A 12,475-nucleotide genomic window follows, 5' to 3' on the forward strand; every position below is an offset into this window, starting at 1 on the left:
GATCTCCATTACCATGACCTAACTTAATTGCCTCTGCAAAACACACGTTAGTCATAGTAATCTTGTATTGACATTAATCACCGAAATCCAACTAGGGGCCTAGATGCTTTCAATCACCATCGGCAGAATCTGTCCTAGGAGGGACAACCACCTTTGTAGGACTGATCACTTTGGGTAAGGTTGCAATTGGATTGAACACAGTGTCCTCCCAGTCATTGCTATCAATTGAATTGTAATGGTCCATAAAAAGCACATAGTTCTTGACCTTAAATGCAACTTGCTTCATTATCTATGCTTCTTTATTTGATTCAATCAAACATAAACTGGTTGACAAGTCCATCTTAGGCAACAACCAATTCACCGGGACACCGAGATCATAACCTAGCACCACTGATATCTCATCTACTCCAGAAAAAGACCAGTACTTCACCTTGACATGATCGAACCAATCAACCTTGCCATCGAGCTACACTAGATCTACACCAGACCCACAAAAAAAGCCACCATGATGTGCTTCCACTGAAAACTCTTCATCGTTAGGCCCTAAAGAATGAAAATCAACCCTAAAATCAGGCATAGAACCAGAGCATAGCCACCAAAATAGTATGCTGCCTACCAGACCTACTACTACGGCTCCAAATTGATAGCAATAGTTAGCATTGAGTATAGGGATACAGCTCCAGGACACTTACCATAGATTGGTGTCATTTCCCCTTTCAGCCGTCGATGACCTAACATGGTGCTGTCGCGCCGCAATTTGTGCGACCGGGCGGCACCCACTACGGAGCTCGCTGCCACCGACGGACTCGCGCCTTTGGCTTCACTACTCCCTTTCTGTGAGTTCGCCGCTGCCCCGACCCACCCTCGTCTTCTGTCCCAGCTAAGAAAGATTGGGGAAGAGAGCGGCTAGAGTTGGAAGTGAGGAAGACAACGTTCGCAGTGGTTTTTTGATAAGGGGAAATTGGCTCCGGACACCGTTCAACCGTGGCTTTTGTCATAGAGCACCAAAAAAAGAGAACTTCATGGAAAAACACTCTTCAATCGTATCAATATGTTGTTGCACGCCACACATCTTATTTTATTCAATTAAATTGGAAAGACAACCGAATGATGATTTTGCCCCTTATCTCTTTAGGTGGACTCACACACACGCACAGAAGCATTCATCCAGAAGCATTCATCCCATTCTTCCCATTCACTTCTCTTATCCAAACTGCTCTCTCTCTCTCTCTCAACTTCCAGGCGGCAGCGCAAGCACAAGGAAGCAGCAGGCCCTCCCCGTGCAGCCCACGCCCGGAGCCCACCCACAACGCATGGCAGATCTTTCATGGGTTCCTGAGGGGTAAGTTTTCTCCCAATTTCTCTAGGGTTAGTGCTAGCATGGGCTCGTATTTGCAAAGTAAAGCATAATATGTTTTGATTCCGCTTCGATTTGTGCCAATGTGTGTGTAGGATGGATCCCAATTCGTCCTACAGGCTTGCTATGCGTGTGGGTGCTTATGTGAAATTTACTGATGATGGTGGTTGTGAGTACCATCAGGCATGTAACATTCCTAGGATTTTAGACTGGGATATGACAAATTGGAATGACTTGCTGATTGACATTGGTACAGAAATTAATCTAAGCTCTAAACACAAGTTGCGTGTCACTTATTAGGATAATATGAGTCGCACTTATGAAGAGATCACTTTTGACCAAAAATTGCTTCATGCAATTGATATATATTGGGAGATAAGAAGGCTCTCAGTACAAGTGTGTGTTATGAAGAATGATGATTCAGATTGCTTGCATGATATTGGATGGCTGCAGAGCATGCCTTGTGTGCTGCAGGGAAGCACCGATGCCCCAGCCAACCAAATTATTGCACAACCTCCACTTGACATTGCATCATCACTTGTAGAGCCTTCAGTTCAGAACAATGCTAAAGTGGCATGGGTGGATGATGATATAGAGTATGTTGGGCTAGATGATGAGGATTCAGTATATGATTCATCTGATTGTGAAGTGTGCAGTGATGTAGATTGTGTTGGTTTAGAGGATGAATTAGTTGTAGAGGATGCACAGGGTTGTGAGACAATTATCCATGCAACTGACCTAGAGAAACCAACAATAAAAGTCGGTGTAACTTTCATGGATAGTACTACTTTTAAGAAGGCTATTAGGCAATATGCAATAAAAGGCGAATATGAAATTGTAGCTCCCTATTCTAAGGCAAAAAGATATAGAGGCTATTGCAAAGCTAATGGGTGCAAGTGGCGGATACATGCTTCACAATTGCAGGATGGAAGGACTTGGCAGGTACTGATTTTTGTGCTGATTTTTGTTCTGATTGTTTTTTTACATATACTTTTGGTTGATCTTTTGTCCTGATTTTTTCCTTGACGTAGATAAAGAAGATTCCTGTTGATCACACTTGTCAAAGCACATGAAAAGTTGAGAAGAACTGCATGGCGACAAATCATTAGGTCAGGGATAGGGTTCTTGATTGGCTTGCAAAGGACGCTACAATTGGGGCTAAAGCATTGCAGAAAAGGCTACAAGAACAGTATCATCTACAATTATCATATTGGGTGGTGTGGGATGGAAGAAATATGGCTTTGAAACAACTCAAAAGGAGGTGGGATGATAGCTTTGCACATGCTTTTAGATTCAAGGCTGAGGTAGAGAGGACCAATCCTGACAATTTGGTTGACATTGAATATGAGCAAGATAGGAAGAAGATGAAATTTACCAGAATGTTTGTTGCCTTCAAAGCCAGTGTGGATGGTTTTTTGAATGGTTGCAGACCTTTTCTTGGTGTGGACTCCACCCATTTGACTGGGAAATGAAAGGGTCAACTTGCATCTGTGACTGCTATTGATGGGAACAATTGGATGTTTCCAGTGTGTTATAGTGTGTTTGGATCAGAGACAACTGAAAATTGGGCTTGGTTTTTTAGTAGACTTCATCAAGCTATTGGATCACCTCCAGGCCTAGTGATATCAACTGATGCAGGCAAAGGAATTGATTCTGCTGTTACTAAAGACTTCTGTCGAGGACCTAATACCGGGGTACCCCAGAAGGTGGAACAAATAACCACCGAACGTTAAAAACTTCTGGATGCATAAGAGCGTTGTTTCACCTCTTGTTCGAATGACAGGAGCTTGGTTCTGCCTCGCCCGACGCCTTTAGGGCAGGCTTGGTCTCGCCCGGAGGCCAAGGGATAGACTCCACCTTGCTCGACGCCTTTTAAGATAGCTCTGCCTCGCCCGAGGGCCCAGGGCTAGTCTCCGTCTCGCCCGACGCCTTTTTGGCGGGTTTGATCTCGCCCGAGGGCCGAGGGATAGACTTCGACTCGCTCAACACCTTTGAGGTGGCTCTGCCTCGCCCGAGGGCGCAGGGCTAGTCTTCGTCTTGCCCGATGCCTTTAGGGCAGGCTTGGTCTCACCCGAGGGCTCAGGGATAGATTCCGCCTCGCCCGACCCTAGGGGGGTAGGGTCAGTCTCGCCCAGGAGATAGGGATTGGTCCCCGTCTCGCCCGATGGCAAGGAACGAGCCTCACCCTTCTCCATATCTAAAGACTGGATTCATCTTACCTAACCACTTCTCCCCGTTCCCTCAAGAGGATAGGGACAGGGCACGACAAGACGTTCGGGTCAAACCGTGGCTCTAAGAGCTATATCCTGCGCTCTGGCAGGAAAAGTACTGCCAGGGGATGACGGGACAGGTACTTTAGACCCTTCCAGGCGCCATAGGGCCTGAAAAGTTGAATAGGTGCATGCTCCTCGCCCTGTAGAATTGTAGGCGCTGCCTTCTGCCCTGGGACGCGGAATCCGACGAAGATATACGACAACCGCTACACTCCAGAAGAAGATTTGCTATCTCCACGAACGACGGATATTCCGACACCATGCCATGGACCCGAGGGAGCGGCGCCCGCTTCCCGACCCCTCAGGTTTGCCAAGATAGAAGGCCTTGACCACGACATTACTCCGGACCCCGACCCCTTGTCCCTCTGACGAAGACTCATAGGAACCAGAAGGCGTGCGGAGCAAGGTTGGGAAAGCCCAATAAGTCAAAACCACTATACTACAGCCCATACCCTGTGTAGGGCAGCATTCTATAGTCAACCTAACATTCTACAGAGACATCGACAATGTTGTAGGCACTTATCTTCCTTAGCACTCATCAGAATGAAGGGCCAGGCCGGGTAGACGTGAACCACAAGATTAGATAAAGCACTCATCCTTGTAAAGCCAGCCCCTTGATCTATAAAAGGGGATGCGCTTCTCCCATAAAGGGGAGGGAAACAAGACCATGCACTCATTCACATAGTCAAGCGGCTATGAAGCTCTTGACCTCCTTTCAACACTTCCATCAGAGACTTGGGACCAGTCCCTCTCTTGATCATTTGTACCCCTTACTACAGACCGTTCACGGTGCTAATAACACGAGCAGCAGCAAACTGGAGGTAGGGACATTCGGCCTGAACCAGTATAGATCTTGTGTCCTTTAGCACACCATCCGAGCCTAACGCGCATTACTATAAATTTACTTGCCGGTGCTTGTACGAAACACCAACAGTTGGTGCGCCAGGTAGGGGGCTTACGTGTTCCAAATCAGGCCTCGGATGGCCACCCACACAATCACCTAGGCCCCGGGCGCACACGTGCGTTTCAGTGACCTAGATTTCATTATCACACTAGGAGGAGAGCTGGCGCTGACTCACTCAGCCGCCCCATCTCCCCCTTCCATCAACCTCAGTCGTCTTAGGCTTGAGGGCCCGCCGAGCAACTCCCTAGGAGTCCCATCATCAAGGGAGGCCTCTCACAACGCCACCCTATGTCCGAAAGGGTCCATACGGAGCGCCCCGACAACGTTTCCGATTGGTCTCCGCAACGCTGCGGCGACCGCTGGCCACCTTCTGGCGCTACGTATGGTTCAATCACCCACGGACATCGAGTTCGTGGGGGTGATTGAGCAGGATATGGAGACTCCCTATGGGCTCCTCAACGAGGAACCAGGATCGTTCTCTAGCTTAGATTCTAGTAGGGGGAGCCACCACCCTTCTCGGGAATGCTTCATGGCGCAGACCCCTGAGGGTCACGTCGAAAGTGTCTCCAGGGAAGAGGTGACCCCCACAAACAACCCTGACGGCGGATCCAGGGATGAGACGGCAGCCCCATCTCGCCTAAGGATGGAGCAGCTGAGGGCCCGTCAGCAAGAGACCGATGAGGCCGGGCAAGGGCTCGTCCGGGAGTACGCGGACATCAATCGCGAGATTGAACGCCACAAAGACGGGGGGCGCGCGCGTGCCACAGCCTGCACCGTACACCAAAGGATCCTCACCGATGATGGGACCCTTCCTCACTTTGCCCAAGCCAGTCAGCACATCTCCGCAGCAACCGCATTGCTGCATGGCCTTCCGGAGGCCGCGACGTCCGAGGATCGCCGCGCCCGCCGAGAAATTCATACGTTGCTCGAGCGGGCGGCGGCGCAGCAGGCGGAAAGTTCGTTGTCTCGACGACGCGAACCCGACACCAGCCAGCACATGCCCTCGGTGCGTCCCACCAAAGACGCGTCCGTCCACCAAACACCGCCAGGCGGCAGGCATCCCTCCGCCATCCCAGTGCATCAACGCCTCGGCTGTGACCGCGACGTACGCAACATCATCGACGCCTGGAGACGCGCCCACAGTGACGATGGAGAAGCAGCACGCCGCGGCTACCATCCCCGACGTGGTGGACGCTACGACAGTAACGAGGACCGGAGCCTAAGCCCCGGCCTACCAGGCCCTTAGGCCTTCGGTCGACACATCCTCAACGCTGCGTTCCCCCTAAGGTATCGACCGCCTACCAACATTCCTAAATATTTTGGTGAAACAAATCCTAGGCTTTGGCTCAAAGACTATCAGCTTGCATGTCAGGCCGGTGGTGCGAGTGATGACAACTTCATTATTTGCAATCTCCCGCTATTCTTGGCAGATTCGGCGCGAGCATGGCTGGAGCACCTACCGTCCAATGCTATTTAGTGTTGGGCGGATCTGATGGAGATCTTCATGGGCAACTTCCAAGGCACGTACAAATGCCCTGGCAACCCATGGGACCTCAAGAACTGCCGCCAGAAGGCCGATGAAACCCTCCGCGGGTACATCCGGCGCTTCTTTCGATAGTGCAACGAGCTCTCGAATGTCGCCGACGCTGACGTGATAGGAGCCTTTCTATTCGAGATGACCTGCGAATCCCTGGTCCACAAGCTAGGACACATGGGCCCATGGACTACCAAAGAACTCCTGGACATTGCCACTAGTCACGCCTCTAGAGAGGAGGCGGTCGGAGCCATCTTTGATCGCTCCGACGGAAAGACAAGGTAGGACGAGGACGCCGGCAAAGGCACCTCCAATCGTCCCGCCAAAGGGAAAAATAAGAAACAACAGTGCAACAACTCACTCGCGGCCGCTACTGACCGCAAAGGTGGATGGAAGCCAGTGGAGGGCACTCTGAACCACTTTGAGAAAATGCTCGAGGGGCCATGCCCAAACCACGCCTTCCCGACCAAGCATCTATACAAGGAATGCGGCCTTATGCGCAAATACTTGGCCGGGGGCCTGAACAAGGGGGAGCAGGGGAAGGAGCCTGTTCCCACCATTGACGACACAGAGGAGAAGGATGACACCTTCCCAACACCGACCGGCACCCTCATGATCTTTGGAGTATCAATGGCCTACGACTCCAGGTGCCGCCAAAAGGTCGCACGTCGTGAGGTCTATACCGTAGGACCAGCCACACCAGCCTTTCTCCGATGGTTGGAATCTGCCATAACCTTCGACTAGACTGACCATCCAGATGCCATCCCACACCCGAGAAGGTACCCGCTTGTTGTCGATCCGATCGTCGGGCCAAAGCGGCTCACCAAAGTACTGATGGATGGGGGCTACGGCCTCAACATCATGTACGCCAAGACGCTCAATGAGATGGGCGTCGACCGAACGAACCTCCGTCCCATCCGAGCACCTTTCCATGGCGTCGTGCCTAGAAGGCAAGCCATGCCACTGGGGCAGATCGACTTGCCCGTCACTTTTGGGGATCGGTCCAATTACCGGACTGAGACCCTCACCTTCGATGTAGTGGGGTTCTCAGGGACTTTCCACGCCATATTGGGGCGACCATGCTACACAAAGTTCATGGCCGTACCCAATTATATGTACCTAAAGCTGAAGATGCCGGGCCCCTGCGGAGTCATCACCATCGGCACCTCCTTCCAGCGCGCTTATGAGTGTGAGGTCGAATGCTGTGAACACGCATCCGCGGTCATCGCCTCTGAAGAGCTCACCACCCTTAGGGAGAAGGTCGTCGAAGAGGCACCCGACGCAAAGAAATCAACCGGGTCGTTCGAATCGGCAGAAGGCTCCAGGGAGGTCCTCTTGGATCCCAGCAGCTCCGAGGGCAAAAAAAGTCCGTATCAGGACCGCGCTCTCCTCCGAATAGGAAAGCACGCTCGTCGACTTCCTCCGCACCAACAAGGACATCTTTGCATGGAAACCCTCGGATATGCCAGGCATCCCGAGGGAGGTCGCCGAGCATACTCTCCAAATCCTCCTGGGCTCCAAGCCGGTGAAACAACGCCTGCGCCGCTTTGACGAGGAGAAACGCAGGGCTATCGGTGAGGAGATAGCCAAACTACTGGCCGTAGGATTCATTAAGGAAGTATACCACCTAGAGTGGTTAGCAAATCCTGTTCTTGTCTAAAAAAGAGCAGGAAATGGAGAATGTGCGTCGATTATACCGGCCTCAACAAAGCGTGTCCAAAGGATCCGTTTCCTTTGCTACGAATAGACCAAATAGTCGATTCCACCTCGGGGTGCGAAACCCTCTGCTTCCTTGACACATACTCTAGCTACCATCAGATCGCAATGAAAGAGTTCGATCAGCTCGCGACATCTTTTATCACTCCTTTCGGATTGTTTTGCTACGTTTCAATGTCGTTCGGTCTGAAGAATGCCGGAGCAACGTACCAGTGCTGTATGCTCAATTGCTTCGGAGACCTCATTGGACGAATCGTTGAGGCCTATGTCGATGACATCATAGTCAAAACCAGACGAACTAACCACCTGGTCACTGACCTTGAGCAAACCTTTGCGAAACTCTGGGCAAACGGCATCAAACTCAATCCCAAAAAATGTGTTTTCGGGGTCCCGAGGGGCATGCTGCTCGGTTTTATCGTCTCCGAGCATGGCATCGAAGCCAACCCAGAGAAAATATCAGCCATCACAAGAATGGGCCCGATCCAAAACATAAAGGGGGTTCAGTGGATCACAGGGTGCCTCGCCGCCCTTAGCCGATTCATTTTGCGCCTCGGCGAATGAGGACTCCTCCTTTATCGACTCCTGAAGAAAGCCGACCGCTTCGAGTGGACAGCTGAGGCTCAGGAAGCACTTGACATGGTTAAACAATTTTTAACTAAACCGCCAGTCCTAGTCCCTCCATGCAACGGAGAATCCCTCCTACTGTATATATCGGCCACCACCCAAGTGGTTAGCTCTGCCTTAGTAGTAGAGCGAGAGGAAGAGGGGCACACCTTCAAGGTATAGCGCCCTGTATATTTCATCAGCGAGGTGTTATCTGACTCCAAAACCCGCTACTCCCAAATCCAGAAACTCCTCTACACCATCCTCATCACCAAGAGGATGCTACACCACTACTTCGAGTCACACCCCGTGACAGTAGTGACGTCGTTCCCCCTCGGCGAGGTCATCCATAGCCATGATGCTACGGGGAGAACCGCAAAGTGGGCACTCGAGCTGATGGATCAGGGCATATCTTATGCCCCTCAAACAGCGATCAAATCCCAGGTACTAGCTGACTTCATCGCGGAATGGACCGAGGTCCAGATGCCACCAGCAGCCGTCGATCAAGAGTACTGGACAATGTACTTCGATGGATCACTAATGAAGAAGGGTGCCAGAGTAGGACTGGTCTTTGTATCTCCCCTTGGGGTCCACATGAGGTACATGGTTCGGCTCCTTTTCCCCTCATCAAACAATACTGCAGAATACGAAGCGCTCATCAACGGCCTATGAATCGCCATCGAGCTGGGCATCCGATGCCTTGACGTCAGGGGCGACTCTTAGCTGGTTGTCAACCAGGTCATGAAAGAGTCATGCTGCCATGACGCTAAGATGGAGGCATACTGTCAAGAGGTCCAATGGCTGGAGGACAAATTCGACGGCCTCAAACTCAATCACATCCCCAGGCACCTCAACGAAGCAGCCGACACGCTCGCAAAAGCAGCATCTGGCCGAGAGCCTGTCCCAATAGGTGTCTTTGCCAGTGATCAACACAAACCCTCGATACGCTACGCGGGGTCGGAACAAGCCGATGATGGCCTCTCTAGTCCGACCCCGGGGGCCGATCCGCCAACTGCTCCACCCGACCCTGAGGTCATGGAGCTTAAAGAGGACCCAGCAGGGGAGTCTGACCCTCCCGATGACTGGAGAATGCTTTACCTCGACTACCTCCTCCATGACATACTACTGGCAGACAAGATGGAAGCCCGACGGCTCGCACGACGCGCCAAGTCCTTTGTTCTTGTAGAGGGCGAACTCTACAAATGAAGTCACATCGAAATTCTGCAACTCTGTATCCCTGGCGAATAGGGAAAGCTCCTGCTGGGTGACATCCACGGTGGAGTATGCGGTCATCATGCCGCACCAAGAACCTTGGTTGGGAACACATTCCGACAAGGCTTCTACTGGCCCACCGCAGTAGCCGATGCTAAGCAAATTGTACGCACCTGCGAAGGGTGCCAGTACTACGCTCGGCAAATGCACCTCTCAGCCTAGGCTCTCTAGATGATCCCCATCATGTGGCCCTTTGTGGTCTGGGGACTCGACCTGGTTGGGCCACTCAAAAAGGCGCCCGGGGGCTTTACCCACCTGCTTGTCACCATAGATAAGTTTACAAAATGGATTGAAGCTCGACCAATATCCACGATCAAATCCGAGCAAGTTGTTCTGTTCTTCCTCGACATCGTCCATTGCTTTGGAGTACCAAACTCCATCATCACAAACAACGGCACGTAGTTCACTGGTAGGAAATTCGTTCGATTCTGTGATGAACAACACATCCGGATCGATTGGGCAGCCATCGCACACCCCTGGATGAATGGGCAGGTCGAGCGTGCAAACGGCATGCTCCTTCAAGGCCTCAAACCCAGAATTTTCAACCGATTGAACAAGTTCAGCGCACGCTGGCTCGCTGAGCTCCCAGCCGTGCTTTGGAGCCTAAGGACAACTCCTAGCCGGGCCACCGGCTACACACCTTTCTTCATGGTCTACGGTTCTGAGGCCGTTCTTCTGATGGACCTTGACTATGGAGCGCCAAGAGTCAGAGCATACGACGAGCAGGGAGCCGAGGCATCCCACCAAGACGCCATGGACTAGCTGGATGAAGCCTGCAACATCACCCTCCTCCGTTCAGCCAAGTACCAGCAAGCATTGCGGTGGTACCACAGCCGACGGGTGTGAGGTCGAGCCTTCAACGTCGGAGACCTCGTCCTTCGTCTTGTGCAGAGCAACAAGGACCGCCACAAACTCTCCCCGCCCTGGGAAGGGCCCTACGTCGTCGCAGAAGTACTCTGCCCAGGCGCCTACCGGTTGAAAACCATCAACGGCGAGGTCTTCACCAACGCCTGGAACATTGAGCAGCTACATCGTTTTTATCCTTAAAATAAGCATACACTCTTCCTTATCAGTTTTTGTCATAATAAAACCCTGATCCTTAGTGACTTCCGACCCCTGCAAATCACGAGGGGTCAGACCTCACTCGGGGGCTGACATGTGGTCATAACATGTGACATATGAAATGCAACTATTACGCTTGCAAAAAAACCTCCTGTGTTATAGTTGCAAACATTTGCTAAGCTTTCCATTCTTCTCATAAATAAGTCCTAAGGGCTAAGATTTTGGGAACAAATTCTGAATACAACTAGTAGGATTGCGGGAGACCCGCGCCCCAGCGGCTGTGGCCTCTTTGCTCACTAGCTCATGTCGGAACTGGTTCGCCCATGTTCTTAGTTTCTTACGACTTAGATTGTGAGAAGGGTCGGAGGACACTAAAACCATTCCTACAAAAAGAGAGAAAGTTATGAAACTACTTGCCATAGGCAATAGATGAAGATTTGTCCATTTTTTGCGCAAATTTGTCACTTACAAAGTGATCTCATTACAAAAAGGACTAATATACTTGTAAATTCAGGACTGCTTACTTAGGGGCTTCCCCCATAAAATTATTCAATTACAGTCTCTGCTTAGCCTACTACAGGTATTACTGCGGCCGCCACGCCACGCTCTCCATCGGCGACGTCCGGGGCGTGTACACAAGCCAGCTCGTCTACCCCGGTCGCCGTGCCACGCTCTCCATTGGCGACGTCTAGGGCGTGTACACAAGCCAGCTCGTCTACCCTGGTCGCCGCGCCACGCTTTCCATCGGTGACATTCCGCTGCTTCGTAGGATCCTCGAAGGCGCCATCATCTACAACGCCTCTGCCTGGGCGTCCGGGGACTACGCCATCGTCGACGACCGTGACCCCGACAGCGACGTCTCCACTAGGGCGTCTGGGGACTACGCCATCATCGCCGGCCACAACCCTGACAACGGCGTCAGGGCAGGGAACCCCTCCCGCCAAAGGAGGAGCACGGTGAACGACGATGAAGTCAACGACGCACGGCGCCCCCCAGCACCCCTTCTCCTTCAGCAGCAGCGACTCTTCACCAAGGGCGGCATACACCATCTCATCTACATTGGATGACCTCCGGCTTGACATCATGCTCCAGATTCATAAACGGATTTGTGAGTTTTTCTCTCTCTCGGGCATTACTCTTCCTCACTCAGGAACTGCCACGACGCACGGATGCATTCGGCGGAAAGGAAGAGGAAGGAGATAGCGGCTCAGAGGCAGAAGATGAGGTGGGATAAGAACTCCCCTCCCCCTCCCTATTTAAAGAAGAGCCACTGTAGCTAAGGAAAGGCGAAAGGTTGGACGAAAACCCCTCTCCCTTCTCCTCTTTAAATACAAAATCAATGCTGATTGATACCTAAGGGGACGCGCCGGAACTGACGGGACATGCCCCGGTCGACGAGGCTTTCCTCCCCGGTCAAACTGGACACTGCCTGAGTATGGCCCACCACTGACCTGCTCCAGACGCGGCAATTAAGGCGCCCACGTGGGCAGCCAACCCTTCGCCTCCCCAAGCAGGACCACGGGACGGTCCGACGACTGGACCTCTGTGAAGCGGAGCCCTAACGGATCTCCTGGGTCGGTCATCCTGCCCAGGAAAGACGACGGATGAACGTCCAAGGAAAGATAAGCATCCCTGCCTTCTTACTTTACGCGTTAAAATTCATTCTCGAACTTCTGACCCCGTCAATCGGTGGGGACATGAGCATCACTCGGGGGCTGTTGAGGATGTCCGCCAGTCTAGACATCCTCCTCACC

Source organism: Miscanthus floridulus, chromosome 17 (assembly GCF_019320115.1).
Source record: "Miscanthus floridulus cultivar M001 chromosome 17, ASM1932011v1, whole genome shotgun sequence".
NCBI lineage: Eukaryota > Viridiplantae > Streptophyta > Magnoliopsida > Poales > Poaceae > Miscanthus > Miscanthus floridulus.